Source organism: Zonotrichia leucophrys, chromosome 2 (assembly GCF_028769735.1).
Source record: "Zonotrichia leucophrys gambelii isolate GWCS_2022_RI chromosome 2, RI_Zleu_2.0, whole genome shotgun sequence".
In the NCBI taxonomy this organism is placed as follows: domain Eukaryota; kingdom Metazoa; phylum Chordata; class Aves; order Passeriformes; family Passerellidae; genus Zonotrichia; species Zonotrichia leucophrys.
The window spans coordinates 8,083,893-8,102,326 of NC_088171.1; the positions used below are offsets into that span (position 1 = coordinate 8,083,893).

Consider the following 18,434-nt stretch of genomic DNA (forward strand, 5'->3'; position numbering starts at 1 on the left):
AGTTAGAAGAATGTTCTCCAGGACTATGGAATGAGTTTCTGTTCAAAGGACTGAAATAATCCAAATTTAAAGAATTAGAGTACACTGTAAAAAGCAGAGTGGATTTCCTCTACCTGCACTGTAGCAAGTGATAGCTCAAAGTGGTTTGCTGCCTGAGTTTCTGTGAACCTGATGACTTTAAAGCTGTTGACGTTCTATTGAGTAGTTAACAATGTTAGGGCACTGAGACCCATGAAGAGGCAGATTTGTGAATTCTTTTAAATCTGGATAAACAAATATTGTCATAGCATGTGAAGCATTTCCATCCTGTTTTTTACCAATCCTTCTTTTCCTTGAGAACTGCCTCTCCTCAGTGCTGCACACAGAAAACATCTCTGTGATTTAGTCTGATGGTTTTAAGAAATGGATGTGATTCTCTAGTCACTTCCTCAGCCCACCAGTAATCCCAGAAACAGGGAAGTTTCTGGGCATGGTAACACTGCTTCTGTACTCCTGCCTTCCCAAGGTTGCTGCTCTACACTGTGGAGCCCTCTGTGTGCACACAGCCTGGGAGCAAGAACAGCTCTGGTTCTTGTTCTGTGCTTCTCCTTGTACAAGGGAAGTGACAGAGGGTGTTGCCTGCTGTCAGCTGCAGAACTTGCTCACCTGCTGCCTAAAGAGGCAGCCAAGAGCCCCAGGAGAAAGAAGTGGACTTTTACTGATACACAGCAAATGAGAATTGCCTTCCTCAGCTATGCCCTGAGGCTTGGCAGAGCTCTGGAAGGGATGTAGAAATGGCAGATTGTGATGGGCAGTATTTTTTTTTTACATATAGCACTATCAGTACATAATGGGAATCAGGCAACTGCATACTCCAAATACCTGAGAAGCTCAACCTTGAAATTGTTCTTTTGAAATGGATATTCTAGGAAGGACCTTCTCCTTTCAAGGGCAGAACTGTTTAGTGGTGGCTTGTCCCAGTACAGTGGGTGGTTTGTCTCTCTGCATTTCAGCTCAGAGGGAACAAGAGTGACACAGACTTAGGAACTGACAGTCTGGCAGAGTGTCTGGCCAGGGCTGTGCTTAGGAGAAGGGTATGTTTGTGCCAAAAAGGAGTACAAACGGTGATGAGGCTTAGGAAGCAAAAATGTGGTGTGGTGATAAGCTTGGGGAGAGCTGCCTGTGGCCTAGGAAGAGGATTATGGGGAAAATCCCTCTGAAGAAAAAAGTCTTCTAGAGGAAAATATGGTAGAGGACTACCTGAGGTAGCATGAAATGCAGGATGAGTTAGTTACAGCTGTTTTTTCTAGGGTTCCTGAATTAAAACACAGGGTTGTTAAATCTTAATTCTGCTTTGTATGTTTGTCACTTTCCCCAAGGAGCAAAAGAACTTATGAAATACTGAGAAGTGGTGAAGATTTTTTTCTTAACTGGAAAACGAATGATAGAGCTGGAGAAAGCAAGGAGTGAAAGAAGGATTATAACTCTTCATAGGCTAAAGGGGAAGATACTGGGTTATGAGGTGGCCGTACTATAATCTTGCGAAGATTTCCATGCAGATTTGTTACTGTGATATTTTATGAAAAATTCCTTCACCAGGATTTCTTCTCCTGGGAAGATGAGAAGCCTCAGCTTCTCCATGTTTTGCTGCTTTGGAATGTGATTTGGAGAATTGTTTACATAGCATGTGAATTGTTTTAACTTAATGACCAATCCCAGTCCAGCTGTGTCAGGATTCTGGTCAGTCATGGGTTTTTATTATTCATTCTTGTCCAGCCTTCTGATGTCTCCTTTCTCTTTCTTTAGTATAGGTTTAGTATCGCATTTTCATATAATAAAATTTAAAAATTGAAATATAAAAAATAAATGAAACTAAACAAAAAATTTTAAAAATTTGTAAAAATTTAAAAAATTAATAAAATAAAAATAATCTAAAAAAATAAATAAGAATAGATAAAAATAAATTTAAAAATGAATAAAAAATTAAAAAATAAAAAACTTAAAAATAAAAATAATAAAAGTAAAATAAAGTAAATTTTAAAAATTAGAATTAAATAAATTAAAATTATAAAAAATTTTAAAATAAATTAAAATAAATAATATAATTTAATAATCATCCTTCTTAGAATTTGGAGTAAATTCTTATCTCTCACCTCATTCTGGGGACCCTCACAATACTGCAACAATTGATGACCACACAGACTGAACAACATTTCTTACAGAAGTTGACCAAATTATCACTTTACTAGGATTTGCCATTTCCAAGGATAAGTATTTTCAACTTCAGGTGCAGTTCTGCTAATACTGAACTCAGTGGGGAGTTGTACAGGTGATTTGCTGATGTGGGATAGATGTTTGAATAAATTATATAAAGCACAAAAATTCACGTTTTCCTGCAAAAATTGGGTGGCAGATGGGAATTCTGGAGTGTGTTCTAGCTTCTTGCTTTCCCTCCCCTCCAGCTGTTAATTACTCTTTCTGGTTTGGATCTTAAGGGAGGAATTATTTATCCTTTGCTATTTGTGTTTCAGTGAAACATTAACAATCTCTTATTAACTGCCTGTGCTAATTATCTCAACAATAGCAGTATTCCTGCTCATCAGGGAATCCATGAAGGAAGAATGTGGAGCAGGAATAATGAAATCACTTTGTTGTCCCCTTTCTCTGCATGCTGCCCACAAATGAGTAAAAGGATGGTAGATCCTAACCCTGCTATGTACGAAATGCAGTGCTCAAGATCTTGTAGGAGGACAGAAGTTTTGAAATGCTTCTGTGGAGAAGTTTGTGCCATAATCCAGTGTTTGCACAGCTGGCTGTCTCTCCTGTGTGTGTTGACATAAAGCAGCCACATGCTCCTTTGAATGAAATATTTCAGCCCAAAGATTTCAATGTTTTAGAAACATTTGTGTGTAGGAAACCAAAGTGGTCTGATGTGAGTGTCAGTGCTCCTCATCTGTGATGAGTGCTCACAGGAGTCTGCTCTGACACCAGTTATTTACAGGAGGAAAATTAGAAATGTTACCCAGCATGTTACTGATGTAATTAAACTGAACAAAATATAAAGTAGGAGTGTTTATTGTGCAATAAATAATAAAATTATTTATTGAAAAAGCTGAGGGCTCCTAACACTTAGAAGAGATTTTGCAGTGGCAGACTCAATAAATATGCCTTTTCCACAGTCCTGTTTGCCACAAAACATAAATCCTTTTTGTTAAATGAGATGACTGAAAGAAAGCAGTTATGGAAATACATGACTGATGAAGGGAAGGTGATATGAGTTATTCTAATGTGAAAGGCTGTCTCCTATCTCTAATGCTGACCTTTTCCCAGTGAAATACATTTCCAGTGTTACATGTTACTTGTTAATGGTTTCAACTATTCTGGTGTTTGGGTTCATAACTCACAACTTGAATGTCTTTTAAAGTAACCATGACCATTTTTTGAGAAACAAGGAAGTTCTGATCATTTTTCATAGACAGACATAACTGGGACAAATGTCTGTCCTTGGGATCCAGGTGCTTTCCTGCCATTAATCTTCACAGCCCCCTCTGGGGTAGGTGGAGGTTGTTCTGCACACATTTTATTCCTGGGGAAGTGAAACAATCAGAGAGGCTTGCCCAAAATTTAATCCTGGTCTGGCTGAAGTTGATAGGAGATAAATGCTTTGGTAAAAGTTGCTGGAGGCACAATTTCCTATGCAGTAAAAATGCATTTCAATAATCACAAGTTCGTGTCTGTGCATCCAACAGCCAAATCACTCTGGCCTGTTTGCTGACACTTCCTGCAGGAGAAGGCCAAGCTGGAGCTCTCACCTGTGTGAGATGGAATTACATTTTAAATGAGGCCAATATGGTTTTCTACCTTCCTTTCCTATTTTTGTCTTTCAAAAAAGTCCTCACAGCAGTCCTTTAACTCTTAAAAATTGTACATATCTTTTATTTTCCTCATTGGGAATATTTCTCTGGTATTTGTGACCTTGGCATAGGGAAGCAGATATGACTTGGGCTAATGTTAATCATGTGTAAAGGCATTTATAAAGGTATTTAAAAGGATGCCATTCTCAATGGAATAATCAGGGCACTTTGTGCAAAGTAATGAAAATTTAAAAATAACTGGTTGAACAATGCAATGTAGAAATGAATAGGCTGTAGAAAAACCCACATAGTGTCAAGGTTGTCTGCCTATTTCTGACACACTTTTTATAAAGAGAGTGAATATTGGCATATTGGCTCTAACTTCAGATGTTTTAATAAAACAATGTCTTGCTACGTAGCCTCAAAGATTACTCCTGTCTCTGTAAAGTGCCCATAGTAGATTATTCTCTATTTTTCTGTTGCTGAGTACTGCAATCTAGGGGCCAAATGGCTCTAGGCTATTAGAGTGCTAAGGCCAGAGAAGAAGCACAGTTTGCAGAATGAATTTCTGGCTCTTCACACAGTCACCCTCATCTCATTGCTTTCCCTCTGTCATCTTTAGCTGGGGAGGAAAGGCTCAAGCATTCACTGGGCAGCGCACACACACTGCAGAAAAATGTTCATCATGTTGAAATCAATCTTCTTCAAAAATTGGAGCAGTTCCTGATTTCTGAGAGCAGAGCCCTGGGCAATGCAAGCTGTGGATCAGGGGTGGCATCCACCTCAGCAGCAGCTGCTGTTGAGCAGTGCCCTGAGGGAAGGGACGTGGAAAGAGGGGAGACTCTTTCCCAGTCACTGTGAAGATCTATTCCTGGTGCTTTCCTGGGCTCTGAGTTGTTGGAATGGCTCCCAAGGTATTAAAAGTCTTTTTTCCCAGCCCTGTGCTCTTGGGGAAGAAGTCAGGATTCCTCAGCTCTGCTGTTAAAGGTTGTTCATTTTCTCTTATCTAATACATTCTTTCTCTGACCCACTGAGGTTTGTCCAGCAGGTTGGGTTGAGGCACACTGCCTGCCCTTGGAGTGGTGTTATCTTTTTATACTAAAACCTATGTGTAATTTATTTACAATAATTTTCCAATACATATCACCTATGTTAGACAGTCTGTCTCTACTCTAAACCAATCCAAAAGTGTCACCATCCAGGCAGAAGATGGAAGGCAAGAAGAAGGAGGACAGGACACGCCCAGATTCCTCCATCTTGCCTCTTGAAACCCCATTCTAAATACCCAAAATTCTACTTTTTCACCGGATGATAAATTCACTATCATTCTACTCAAACCCTTGTGGCTTGTAACTCCTCACACAAAGCTGGTAATTGTTTCCATGGGCTAAAATCAAAGGCACAGGTGTCTCTGGCTCCTTGCAAGGTCTCTGAGCCCCTTGCCAGGGTCTCAAGCCATCCATGCCAGCCAGAGGAATGTCCTGGGTTCCTGGTTCTTACCTGTTTGCAGGTTGTGCTCAGCCCTGCACCAGGGCACTCTTACTCTTCCAGCTGATTTTTGCAGCACTTTGACTTCAAGGTCCAGGTAATCAACATCATTTCAAATAGTTTCAGAAAGAAAATTTCAGAACATCTCGTGGGCAAGGAGGTCACAGCTGGGAGAAACTAAGGTTTCAAGGGTTCAAAAACTTTGCTGCTCTGATGGGTAATAAGTCTTGCAATTGTCTGCTCTGTGCCAAGCCAAGGAGTTAAATTAGTTTGGCTCAACTTAAATTATTTAATTTCTTTTTTTTTTTTCAATTCTTCATCCAAATTTCAAAATCACTTTAATTTGGGATATAAATTGCTGTTATATTCAGGCTGAAAGTGGCTGATTTATGTCTTCTTACCTTAAGCAACATATCCCTCTCCACCAATGTCTTTGAACAGGGAATTTTCTTTTAAACTAGCTGTTTTACCACCAACAGTTTTAACTTGGATGGGTCAGCATTTCCCAAAAGTATCATGGAACAGTTCCTGACCAGCTCTCTTGAGTACCTGATAAGAGTCAGATTAAAAAACTGGAATTGGAGAAACTTTACAAATGAGATCTCATTTCAGTCACTATGCTTTGACATACAAAATTATTTCATCCATTTCAAAAGATACATCATTATCATCATTTATCATTTTTTCATGTTTTTATATCCTCACAAGCAAATAACATTTTTTATTATTATTATAGAAAGGAGTTTCTACATAATAGGAAAATCCTAGATTATGTTTGACACAGGCTCTTCATTTAGGTTGCTGTGGCTTTTTTGGAACATTTTCTACTGTATTTTGATATTGCTTTGTGTTTTACTGGCTATTCAATATATTTCCCACAAAGACCAGTTCTGTGTGTTTCCTGTAGTGAAGACTATTCAAAGAGGCTATAATCCTGCAATAGTTTATAGCAAAATCAATTTGATATGCCTTGAAAAATACTCACTTGTATTACAGTCAAAGGAAATGTGTGTGCAGAGCTGAGAATTTATACTTGTAATGAATTTCTTGAAGCTGGAAATGCATGCGCTTGTGTAATTGAGGGTCCTCTTATGTTTGACTTAATTTTTCCTTTTCCCAGCTCTTTTGAAGGAGAATCCTGGTTTATCACTGCAGTTAGTTAGGAAGGTTTTTAGGATTTTAAACCTCTATTTCAGAAGAGGCTCTCCTGTTCAGCAGTATTTTGTGCTAATTTATCTCCAAATGCTCTGAGTGCCTCCAAGGAGGTAATTAGGTGAATTATTGTGGCATAGCTCTGTGTACAGTACCTGCTCGGCAGCACATCTTTGAGCTGATATTTAAGAACTACTGCAGCACCCTCAAGTGGTGATGCTGATCTGTGTTTACAGTTGGTTTTCTTCCTCAAATGTTTGTTTCTAGGCTTATGGATAATTTCAATGCTCAGGTATTGTCAGTCCCTGCAGTCCTTACTGAGATGAAGTACCCACTCAATACAGTTAATTGCACTGGGATCTTCACAACAGTCTCAGGGAAGTTTTCCTTGGATTGTCAAATGATTTTATGGAGGATATAAAGTGTTCTCTGTGCCTGCAGTAACTGTGGCTTTTGGCTAGAATAAATAACCTGAGAACCTATAGAATAAGAAACAGCACTTGGGGTTTTCCTCAGACTGTGGTGCAAACATGGAACAATTGTGGTATAAGAAACACAATTTCTTGAGCACACACACACAAACTCCAGTGACATGTATAGCAATGACTTAAGAAGAAGGAATGCTATTTCTTAAGGAATTTTTGCTATCCATGTGGTTTAGTTCTTATTCCATTAGCTGCCTATTTTAAACAAGCAGCTGGGCACCAGATCAGATGAACAGCCCTGGTTTGGGGCCTTGTTGCTTCCAAAATTAGCAAGTGGCACCTCTCCTGATGTTTCATTTCCTTCTAATTCTGCTGAGCCTTCCCAGCAACAAGAGTCATTGCCCTGTAAAACAAAAGGCCAAAGGACAAAAAGCCTGTGCACCCTCCTGCCCCCAGGACGGACCTACATGAGCAAATCCCTCAGCTCCACTGGCCTCAGCCCTAAAACACTGACGAGAAATTTAATCTCAGAAATTTACTGTAAGCCTTAATGGGTGTTGTCTCTGCTTTAAGGGCTTTAAGTGAAACCAGATATCACAGATACTCTCTTGTCACTTAATTTGTACTGGACACAGTGCACAGGGTGGGGGAGTGGCAGTGCTCCCTCACCCCCAGAGCTGCTTTGTGCCCTGTGTGCTAATGCTGTGGGTTAGCAGAATGGCACAGCTGCTGGTTTATCACCCCTTTCTTCCATGTCTGGTGTCTTTTCTGGATCAAACTCAGAGAACAGGCCTGAAAAACATGATAAAAAATTCAGTTTTATTTCTGAAGGGTAGAAGGCAGTCCAGACTCTTATTTATAAAATTGTATTGATCCAAATGAATTTTCTTCACATTATTATTAATATTTAATTTAAATTTTTTTCTTTTTTGCCCTCTCTCAGTTACTTGACATAGAAAATAGACATCACTAGAATTATAAACTTTGTCCTCCTTTTTTTTTTTTACCTCGCTTTTGAAAAAAAAGACTCATTTTAAATGTGCCATCTAGGTTGCCATCTATATAAGAGACTGCATTGTGTTCAGAAGAGAAGCATGTCAGTAGAGGGCAGGGTCCAACAGCAGTGAGTTTCCAAAGGGATCTGATAAAGAAATGACAACTATTTTCTAATACGAGCTATATAATAGACAAAAACTTTGTATGATGGAATATATTTAATTTAAAGTCTGTGCTCTGATCTTAAAGGCCTGCTGTCAGCTTAGAAATCACAGTGTGATCTTTTTTATTGTATTTTTTTTTCCTATAGAAAAGCACTACTGGTAGCAAAAGAGAGAGAGATTACTTTGTAAACTTGCCTTAGGCTGCTCCTAAAATAAGCAGAAAGGTGCAGTCGGGCCTCTCCCACCATGGCTGCAGCAATAAGCTGGGATATGCAGGCAGCTCACACTGCAGCTGACCCACAAACCCATTTTGTGACATTTTGGGTCATGTGTGGGGCTTGCAAGGTGCCAGGGCAGGCAGCTTCTGCTGCCTCTTAAACTAGGTGGCCTGGCTAGAGAATTGCCTGTGGTGGAGAGGGGAGTTAAGCTCACCATGAGAATCCCAGTCAAGGTCAGTGATGGTCACATGTAGCCACATTTCTCTTCGCAGAGAAAAGCAAGGAACCACTTCCCAAGAATATTTATGTTTTTCCTTTCTCTGAGGTTTAAAGAATGTGAAACACAGAAATATTCTTGGGAAATTGTGCCTTGCTTTTCTCTGTGAAGAGAAATGTGGCTGCAGTCTACAGGGAGCCCCTCATGCCTGGATCAGGAGCTCAGGAACACCCCAGATAAAGCAGGGGTGCTCCTCTGCAGCTCCCTGGCAAAAGATGAAATAATTGTCACTGTACTTATTTAGAAATAGGCCTCCATGAGTGTTCTGAAAGCCACACTATATCAGGCTTAAGAGACTCGTAAATTCCAAAGATTTGACTCCTTTCAGGTGTTTTCTTTCCTTTTCCATAGGATCATGTAATCATAGAATTGTTTAATTTGGAAAGGATCATTGATTCCAACTGCTGACCCACCTTTAGACCATGTCCCAAGTGCCACATCTACACATCTATTAAATACCTTCAGGCAGTGACTCCACCACTGCCTTGGACAGCCTGGCCCAGTGCTAGACATCCCTTTTCATGGGGAAATCTTCTGTAAAATCCAGTCTAAATCTTCCCTGTTCAACTCAAGACTGTTTCTTGGAAAAGAGACCAATCTCCACCTGACTACAAGGGAGCTGTAGAAAGCAATAAGATCTCCCCTGAGCCTCCTTTCTTCCAGGATGAACACCCTAAGCTCCCTCAAATACTCCTTATAGGACTTGAGCCCTGATACAAGCTGGTTTCCAAAACTTTCTTTCAAATTCTTTAACACAAAGAAAGCACTGTGCATGTCAAGACAAGACAGATGCTTTTTGTAGGAAAATCCCAGGTCATTTAAATTCCTGCATGTCCTATTCTAGCCAAAACATAGTTTTGCCCCATTTTGGGGTGGCTGTCCTACTTTCTGCTTATGTCATCTCTGTTATCCAGCAAATGTTTCCACCTCTGACAAGTTGTTGCCTGCATTTGTCGTAATGCGCCGCAAGTGTCGGTGCCACGTGTGCTCCATCTTCAAGGACCCGTATGTTTCTGGGTGACACAACTGGGACATGCTCATCGCTTTTGAAGCATCATCCACTTCCAAAAATACCAAGCAGCACCAACAGAAGGACAGACACCTTTGAATGGGGGTGCTCTTTTCTCAGAAAATGAAATTTTCATTAAAATGCTCACCCCCAGAATCAGCAGTGCGCTCTGTTTTGCCAAGTTACTGGATGGGCAAAGATATATTTAAATTGGTGAATAATGGCTAGAATAGATAATTCCCACAGAAAAATGGTAACATTCTCTTGGCCTCATGAAGCCAAAGGTGGCTACATTGCGATTGTTTATTTAAAATCATTGAAGATGTAGCGTTGAGAAACAATTCAGTGATTTAAGAAACATAAATTCAAGATAAATGGCAATGCTGGTTCCATCTGGCCATTGCTGATAAGATTCCTGGAGGGCTGGCATCAACCAGTGTATCAAGTGATATTTCATTAGAAGGTACTTCTTTAAGTCATGGTGGCCTCATTTTTTTCAACAATTGCATTCAGGTGCTTTTACAAAATGCAGCTCTGGTTGTGCTGCTGAAGTTGTGTTGGAGGGAATTAGATTATTTTTCTCTGGAAGAAGAAACCTTTTTCAGAGGTTTGAAATGATCAGTTGTATTCAGAATTTTCCAGGATTGCCTTTGTCAGACTCTTATTCAGATAATGATGAAGCAGTTTTTTTTCCCACTTAGTGGAGTCCTGAATTGCTTTTATCTGTGTGGTGAAATTATTGAACTTCTCTAAAGTTAGTTTTCATACTTTCTTCAGTTCACTTGACGTGCTTTTATGATTCCTTGGCTTATGAAAATAATATGGATCTATCTATATATCTAAGTCAGGAGTGACTAGGTGTGTGCCTGGCTTGTTTCACAAAGCATTGGGTTTATTTGTTTTTTAAAGATATTACTGAACAATCCAATAAGATCTCTGTCAGTTTAACTAGAAACTAGAAATAAAATGCCCCTAAATTTAGGTACATGCAGTGAATGCATCAAGGTTCATGTGAATATCCACTGGAATTTTCCAAAGCAGCAACTCATATTGATTATGCAATCACTGATCTGATTTTGATAATTCCAGTGTGTATTCCAGTACCTCACATTGCAGAATACCCTTGCAAAGTTTAGTGCCTCTGGCATATGTTGAAAGAGTGCAGTAAAATTAAAAAGAAGCACATATGTTGGTGAGTTTAATCCAGGTACATCCTAAGAGACATTTAAAATGAAAACCACTCATTGGTTGGCTTGTTTATTGACCCTAAACATCTTCGGTCATAAACTTTTTTTAAACTGGTAAAGATGTAATTTATTAGTCTCCAATCAGTATTCAATTCTTGTCCTTGTGTCTCCCACATTTTAAAAAATGAAAGCACTGTTTGACAGCCACATATAATTCTGTATATTTGTTGTTACGTAATGGTACTTGACCGAAACATTTACAAACCTTTAAAATAACTTCCATAAAGTTCTGTAAACTAACTTCCTCAGCCATTTTTGACTTTGTTACTGAGACAGGTGAATTGGACAAACTGTGTAATTTGTACTTTAAAAACAATGAGCAAGCCTGTAAGATCTTTTCCTTAATCAATTTATGAAGCCAGATAGGCAGGCAGGAAAGAACATGCACCAGCACTGGGAGTGAGGAAGCACAGATATCAACCAATTTAAATTAGTCTCAAATCCAAAATGACATTATTTACTTTGAGGTGATTTCAGGGGACTTCAGACAGTTAATCTAGAGTTGTGATCTATAAAACCCCTGTTCACAGCCTATTTAGCTCCAAATGACTGGAACTCATCAGATGCTTTTCTGTTCAGCCTGAAAACTTCCTAAAGTAGCCCCAGTGGCAATTCTGCACATTCAGAACTGCCCATGAAGACATCCCACAACAGCCCCTCACCTGTCTGTAATCCTGCTGGGAGGCAGAAACTGGGATGAATTGTACCTACAGCCTCCAAGATTGATCTGGTATTTATTCCTAGAGAATATCCAACATGCTCCTCACAGGGAGAGGTTTTACAAACCTCCATCATTGCTCCTTTCTCTGTGAATGCTGTAAGAGAAGAACATTTGAATATGCTGAATCTGTGCCAAACTGGAGGAAGAAACATATGTCTGTCAGGGCCATAAGGAGAACAAAGAAGTGGGAGGATATTTGGTTAGCCTAAGATAGCCTTTTTGAGATGTCCACTTCTCTAAATCTACTTTTTTTTCCTTGCATATACATATTTCTCTCTAGGGTTTCCTTTCATCTAGGGGGTTCCAAACCTAAAATTGTGTCATTACATCCCTTGAGTCTTTTAGTAAATCTAGGTTTTAGTTCTCTTCCAAGCAACAAAAAAAACCCCCTGTGAATTTAGTGACAGCTTGTCTAAGGAGTCAGATCCGTTTAAAGAAAATCTTTGTATTAGAAAAAAAAAAAGTCTTCAAGTTAAATTATTTGTCTGTCTGCTCCCTTTGAATCCTGTGGCATGCATTTGAAATGCTAACTCATTAAATTCCTTCTGCTTCTCCAAGATTCTTCATGCACAAGTGCTTTTTGGGAAGTGGAAATTCAGAATTTCTCCAAGGTATTTTGCCTCTGCGTGCTGCCAATTTTACAGTGGTGAATTAGGCAGGAATTGCATCAGCTTCTCCCAACTTGGGCAATTAAGGATGTGCAGATGTGGCTCATGCACACAAATGGAGCAGGAACCTTTCACATCTAGGGCTGAGTGTATCTCTTGCCTTGAGTCAAGGTGACAGAGGGATGCTTTTGCAAGATGGTTGCATTTCTGAAAGACCTCCAACAGTCTGCTTTGCCTTTCTGAAGACAAATATGTTCCCTTTTCTTTCTGAAAACCCCCTTGAGAGGTCAGATTAATCAGGCAACCTGGTTGCTGTCGTGGCATATCTGACTTGAGTACCAAACCCTGGCAGGTTACACAGCAGAGAGGAATGTGCACGGTGGAGATCAGCTCAGGAATGTTGGCCAAGTCTCACATGGATGCCAGCAGCTCGTGGCATCCAAGGAAAGATGTATTTATCTGTAATGCTCCAATTCCTGGCTTCTCTTGAAGACACAGAATTGGGATTTCATCCTAACTTCTCTCAGATAAAGCTCCCAAAGACAGAATGTTAATTAAGACAAGAAAGACAGTCTGCAGTACAAATTTTATTGGTATGGATGTCAGTACCAGCTATGGGGCTAAGCCAGGACCCTGATGTGGTGTGCAGCTGTACAAACACATGTACATCAGTATTTTCTTGTACTTAAGCTTTGCATAACCTTTTCTAGCACCTTTTTTAGCACTTGCAGAACCATTGTTCCCAACTCCTCTCGTCTGTGATGGTTTCTTTTTTTTTTTTCCTGCCTTTTATCACCTCTGCACCAACTGCAAAATCATAAAAAAACATATGGGAAAGACCTTCTTGGTCATGTGATCTATACTTTTGCCAGTTGGCAGGATTATGCCTTACAGCACATTTTCTAATGCCTCATACAGGCTATTTATAAGTGCCCTCAGCCTTAGGACTTTCACCTATTTCCTTTGGACACAGTCCTGCTCACACTACAGGGAAGAACCTGCTGATATTGAGCTACCTTCTCTTGATTTCATTTAATTAGGCCTTGATGGGTATCAGGACTCTCACTGGTTAAAATCATCTGTCTTGCTGACCCCTGAGAGAACATTCATCCACCAGGTGCTGGAATTGCCCTCTGCAGGAGCTGATCTCCCTAGTTTTGAAAATACTCCATTGTGTGGCTCCAATTAACCCTGTACCAGCCAGCCTGGCTCCCTGCTCCCCAGGCACATTGGTGCTTTCCATCTCTGACAGTTTTGGTCCATTTCTTCTCTGCCTCTTTGTCGTCACTCATCTTCGTCTCCTTTTTCTCTCAGCCCTCCTGGTACTCCACTGTGTCCATGCCTCTTCTATATCCTTCCGATATTTTTCTTCTTGGCTCCCTCTGGGCCCATCTCTTCTCCTGGAGAGCCTTTTCTTCCAGCCTACTTTCTTTTTTCCCCAAAATCTTGTATCCTGTGAAGCCACCATTGTCTATTATTCCCAGTAGTTGAGTATCAGTGTTTTCTATTCCCCACAAAAGCCTTCATTCCACCACTTCTGGAAGACTGAATTATTCTTGTGGTGCTCAGAAACAAATTTTACCAATGTTTCTCTTAGTCCAGCTTGGAGAGCTTCCTTGTTCATTTAGGGAATTCAATTGGTTTTATTTTTTTTAATAATTATAAGATCTGCAAGATTATTTTTCTGAATAGTGTGTGATTCCAGAGAGAAATATTCATCTCTATGTCCTCACTCACTGTCCAATGCTGCATTTCTACATCACTTGCTCTGAGATGCTGTTGGCACAAATAATGAGCAAAGAAAGTGAACGCTGAGCATACTAATTCCACAATTTACACTGCCCCTCTGCAGCCCTACTGTCACATCTTGCCACAGTGCAGTGCTCCCCCCAGCACACCCATTAGATCAAAATGAATCAAAAATGATCAAGTGTATCCTCAGGGACTGACACAGGAAAGGGAATTCCTGTTCTGCTCTGGTTGGGTTTCCAGTTGACACCAACCAGGCAGCAGGTGTATGGGAGGCAAAAGCCTGGGGCCATTAGAGATTCATGAGCTGGATGGTTTTATCTTGGCTGACCATTATAGTAGGAGTTAAATTATTGTATCTTAGTCTCTCTATTGCCTAGACAGTTGCTATTATAAAAATCTTTGGTGTTTTATATTAATAAATACAGTCATTTAAAGAGAAAATATTAACTTGGACTTTTTGGGAGTGATGTTACAAAAATAACCAGAAAATTCTAAACTTCCTTTACAAGCTCATTGGAAAATGAAACTATAATAGTTCAAATAATAAAAAGTGTACTTGAACTACTGAAAAAAATCTTTTGTTAAAAAATGCACTAATCAGCTGCTTAATAGCTATCACCACTTGAAAACTAGAAACATGTTTAGCTCTGTCTGCAACAAACTCTATATTATTTAGATGGCAAGCTCATAAATTGCTTTGTCAGAAAGAAGAATGGAACATGAATAACAATGCATGAATTCCCTGACAGATAGAAGTTATATCTAAATAAAAAATGTCCAGGGGTAATATTGCAGGATTGTTTCTTTGCCAGTGTTATTCTGAGCTGATTTGTCTGAAACCAAATATTTAATGTAAAGTTTTAAAGGCAGTAGGGCTTGGTTTTGACCTGCTTTTGATTGTGTTACATTAATAGTGCTGAAATATGGGGACACTGTTTATTTGTACAGCATGGGGAGAAATAAGTGTCATTTTTTTTTCTGAATGCTTCAAAAATGTCGGTAAAACATACTTTGGTGCTGCAGGGAAAATGTCTTAACTAACACTTTATTTTGATGGAAATATCACTAGTTAGGAATCAAACCTCCCTTCAAAACTTTGGATACTGAATTAAATATATGACAAAAAGATGCTTGAGGACACTGTTTATTTTGAAATGCCTTGATTTTTATCTTGGGATCTCATTGCAGGGTTTAGGGAAAGGATTTTCCTTACATGTAGGATGTGTGTTTAAAGACAAGAACCTTATGTTCATATTTTTGAAATATTTTGCCTCTTTACACATGTTTCATAACACAAATTGCTCACTTCTCAAATCTTGCCATTGGCTGGGAAGGTTTTTTGCTGCAATGCAAGCCCAGTTCCTGAAGTGGTGTTTGTTTAGTGCCATTTTGGTGCCACGTCTCCATGTTTCCTGTGGTTCTTGGCTTTGGCTCCATGTTTTCCGTGCCCTGTCAGTGTGCACTTTGTGTGCCACTTTCTGGTCACAGAACCAGGACATTGTAGAGGACTCTGGGCTCCCAGTCATGCACAGATGAGCAGCACATTACCCAGGGCTTGCAGGTGGAGGGGAGTGAGGGTGTTCACCAGGGTTCCTGGACTGGGGAAGAGATGAGGATCTGACTCCATGTTTCAGAAGGCTTGATTTACTGTTTCATGATATATATTACATTAAAACTATACTAAAAGAATAGAAGAAAAGGTTTCATCAGAAGGCTAGCTAAGAATAGAATAGCAAGGAATGATAACAAAGGCTTGTGTCTTGGACAGAGAGTCCGAGCCAGCTGACTGTGATTGGCCATTACTGAGAAACAACCACATCAGACCAATCATAGATGCACCTGTTGCATTCCACAGCAGCAGATAACCAAGTTTTACATTTTGTTCCTGAGGCCTTTCAGCTTCTCAGGAAGAAAAAACCTTAAAGAAAGGATTTTTCACAAAAGATATCTGTGACAGAGGGGAGAGGCGCTTCCAGCCCTCAGCAGAGCCTCAGGAGCCCTGGGCTCCCTCCCTAGCAGGCAGCCAGGGCTACCATAACACATTTGCAGGGACATCCTGAGCTGACTTGTGCCCTGGCAGGCTGGAGTGCTCTCCAGAGTCCCTAATGCAATCATCTGGGTCCCTATGACTCAGAAAAATCTTCCTGCTTTCAGCAATGGCATTGACAGACTGATCCTGGTGCATCTTGTTGCAGGGGGTTATTTAAGATATTTCTGCCTCCAGCTGCCTGCAAAGCCCTTCCACACAAGGTCACCCTGGCTGAAACAGGGTGACAGAAATGTGTCTTGCAGTTCCCAACTGGTGCAAACATCCTTCACCCAACATGATACCCAGAACACAGCATTAAATTGTTTCTGCTGTCCCTGGTTTGTCATGGAGGGGAGAGCTCGAATCAGAAGTGCCTTTAAATAGCTGTAATTATTTATTTTTGGGTGAATGAATCACAGCCCAAAGCTACATGATCAGGATCTCTTGGTGGATGAGAACCATTTGGCTGTTTGTTTTTTTTTACTGAGCTTTTCAAGTATCTGACATTGCAATTCTGTGCTCCCCTAATGTAATTTTTCCAGGAATTGTGTACACACATACATGTCCAATATATGTGTGCATGACTAAGCAAACCCAATTATGTGAGATCTTGGTTCTTAAGAATTAAAACCACAATGTATTTAGATCTGAATTGGTCCTTAGAGGATCTTTTGGTTTTGAACTAGCTGTGATGCTGAATGTTTTCTTTTTTCTGTATTTTCTTTGAAACTTTTTAATTCAGACATTTAATCTTTGTTGTTTTTTTCCTGCCTTGTGGTTTTGTCTTGTCTTTTTGTGGCTTTCTTTGATTATTCCTCTGTGTCCTAGTTTTTCCTTAGAAGTTAAAAATGCATTATTTCTTTTAATTTTATTCTCTTGTTCCTTTTTGTTTTCAGTGCTATTTGTCACCAATTACAAATATCATATGGCCATGACTATTCCAAATATCATTAATGCAGTTTGAGGTGGGATTTACCTGAACTATGTGTCCAGATTTTTGGTAATCAATTTGTGCCTGAAACAGAATTTAAAAGGGGTCCAAGTGGCTCCTGGAAAGTTACCTCTGTTATGATGGATGTCTATATGACTTAGAAACCAGACCTTTGCTTCAGAGCATTGTGTGCTCATCTTGTTTTTTAATTGAATGTCAGCATCTCAGTTGTGAAGATCAAAATGATTCCTTCTTTGAAGTTCCATCAGGGAGGAGATAGAGCGTTTGTTTTTGTTTTCTCTCCTGATGAGATAAGGTTCCCTTTTCATCTAAATGTTAAGACATTTCATGCCTGACTTTGAAGGCACAAATAAAAAGGAGTGGATGAAACTATTCAGACACAAAGTGATTTTTGATCAGGCAGTTACTGAAATCATGGAGGGGGAGTTTTTGTGCTCTAGAATATTGTATACATGATCTACTGAAGTGGGTTTTTTAAGACTGATGAAATTACATATATTAAAGATGGTATTATCTTAACAAATAAAACGGCAAACAAGAACAGTTTAGAAACAGAATTTTAGCCCATAAAATCCAAAATAGTTAAATTATAATGATGTTTGTGTGCTCTAAAGCAGAAAGTTTCTCAATGGGAATGAGCAAACCCCAGTTTATACTTTGAGCGTTGTGATCTCTATATCTCTGGTAAATTTAGAGGTCAAAGGGAAGGATTTCGGAGAGCAGAAGAGGGGACACCAACTCTGCCACTTTCCTTTTAACCTAAGCATCTGTTGCTATGGAAACCCCTGTGCCTGATGCTGGAGCAACAGGAACTGTCACCCTCTGTCCGGAGCAGCCGCGCTGGGCAGGACCTCACTATAGCTCCGCGGTGCTGCCCCGGCCGTGCGCGGTGTCCCCGCCGGCAGCTCCGGTGTCCCCGCCGGGGCCGTGCCCGGTGTCCCCGCTCGGAGCGGCGGCCGCGGCTCCAGGGCCGGGGGGCCCCGAGCAAAGGCCGTGCCGGGGGCTCCCGGCGTGTCCCGGTCCCGGATCTGACCCCGACCCTGACCCCAAACCTGACCCCGACCCCAGCTCCGCCCCCGGTCCCGACCCCGGCCCAGCCCCGCTCCATCCCCACCGCCGGGATCGCGGTTGTTTATCCCCGGCCGGAGCCGCCGGGAGCAGCTTTGGGCGGATTTCCACTGAGGGGCGCTGAAGCACGTTTTAATGCAGCAAAAATGAATTAATACAAAAATAGTAAGAGACGCGATTTACCGGATTATTTTAAAAAGCGACGACAACGACCACCTCCAAAAAAGCCGCATCCCTCCCCTGTTCTCTCTCCTCTCCGCGGCCGTGGGGGGCAGCAGGACGGGCGGAGGGACGGGCACCGGGCAGTGCCCGCTGGCCGGGCTGAGCCGTGCCCGCTGGGGCAGGGCAGGGCTGGGGGGAGGCTTCGCCCTCCCTCCCCTCGCCCCTTGCTGGGGCCGAGCCTCTCCGCGCCCAGCGGCCTCCCAGAGCCCCTCCAGCCGCCGGTCCCGCCTCCCAGCCTCGCCTTCCCCCTCCCCACCTCTTTTTTCCTCTCTC

The 18,434-nt window shown here is 40.9% G+C and overlaps 1 protein-coding gene across 2 annotated transcripts in view; it reads left to right on the forward strand.

Moving 5' to 3' along the window:
• The window catches only part of DPP6 (dipeptidyl peptidase like 6), a 571,605-nt gene that overhangs the window by 128,653 nt on the left and 424,518 nt on the right, over positions 1-18,434 (forward strand). The gene's annotated exons all lie outside the window — the stretch shown is intronic.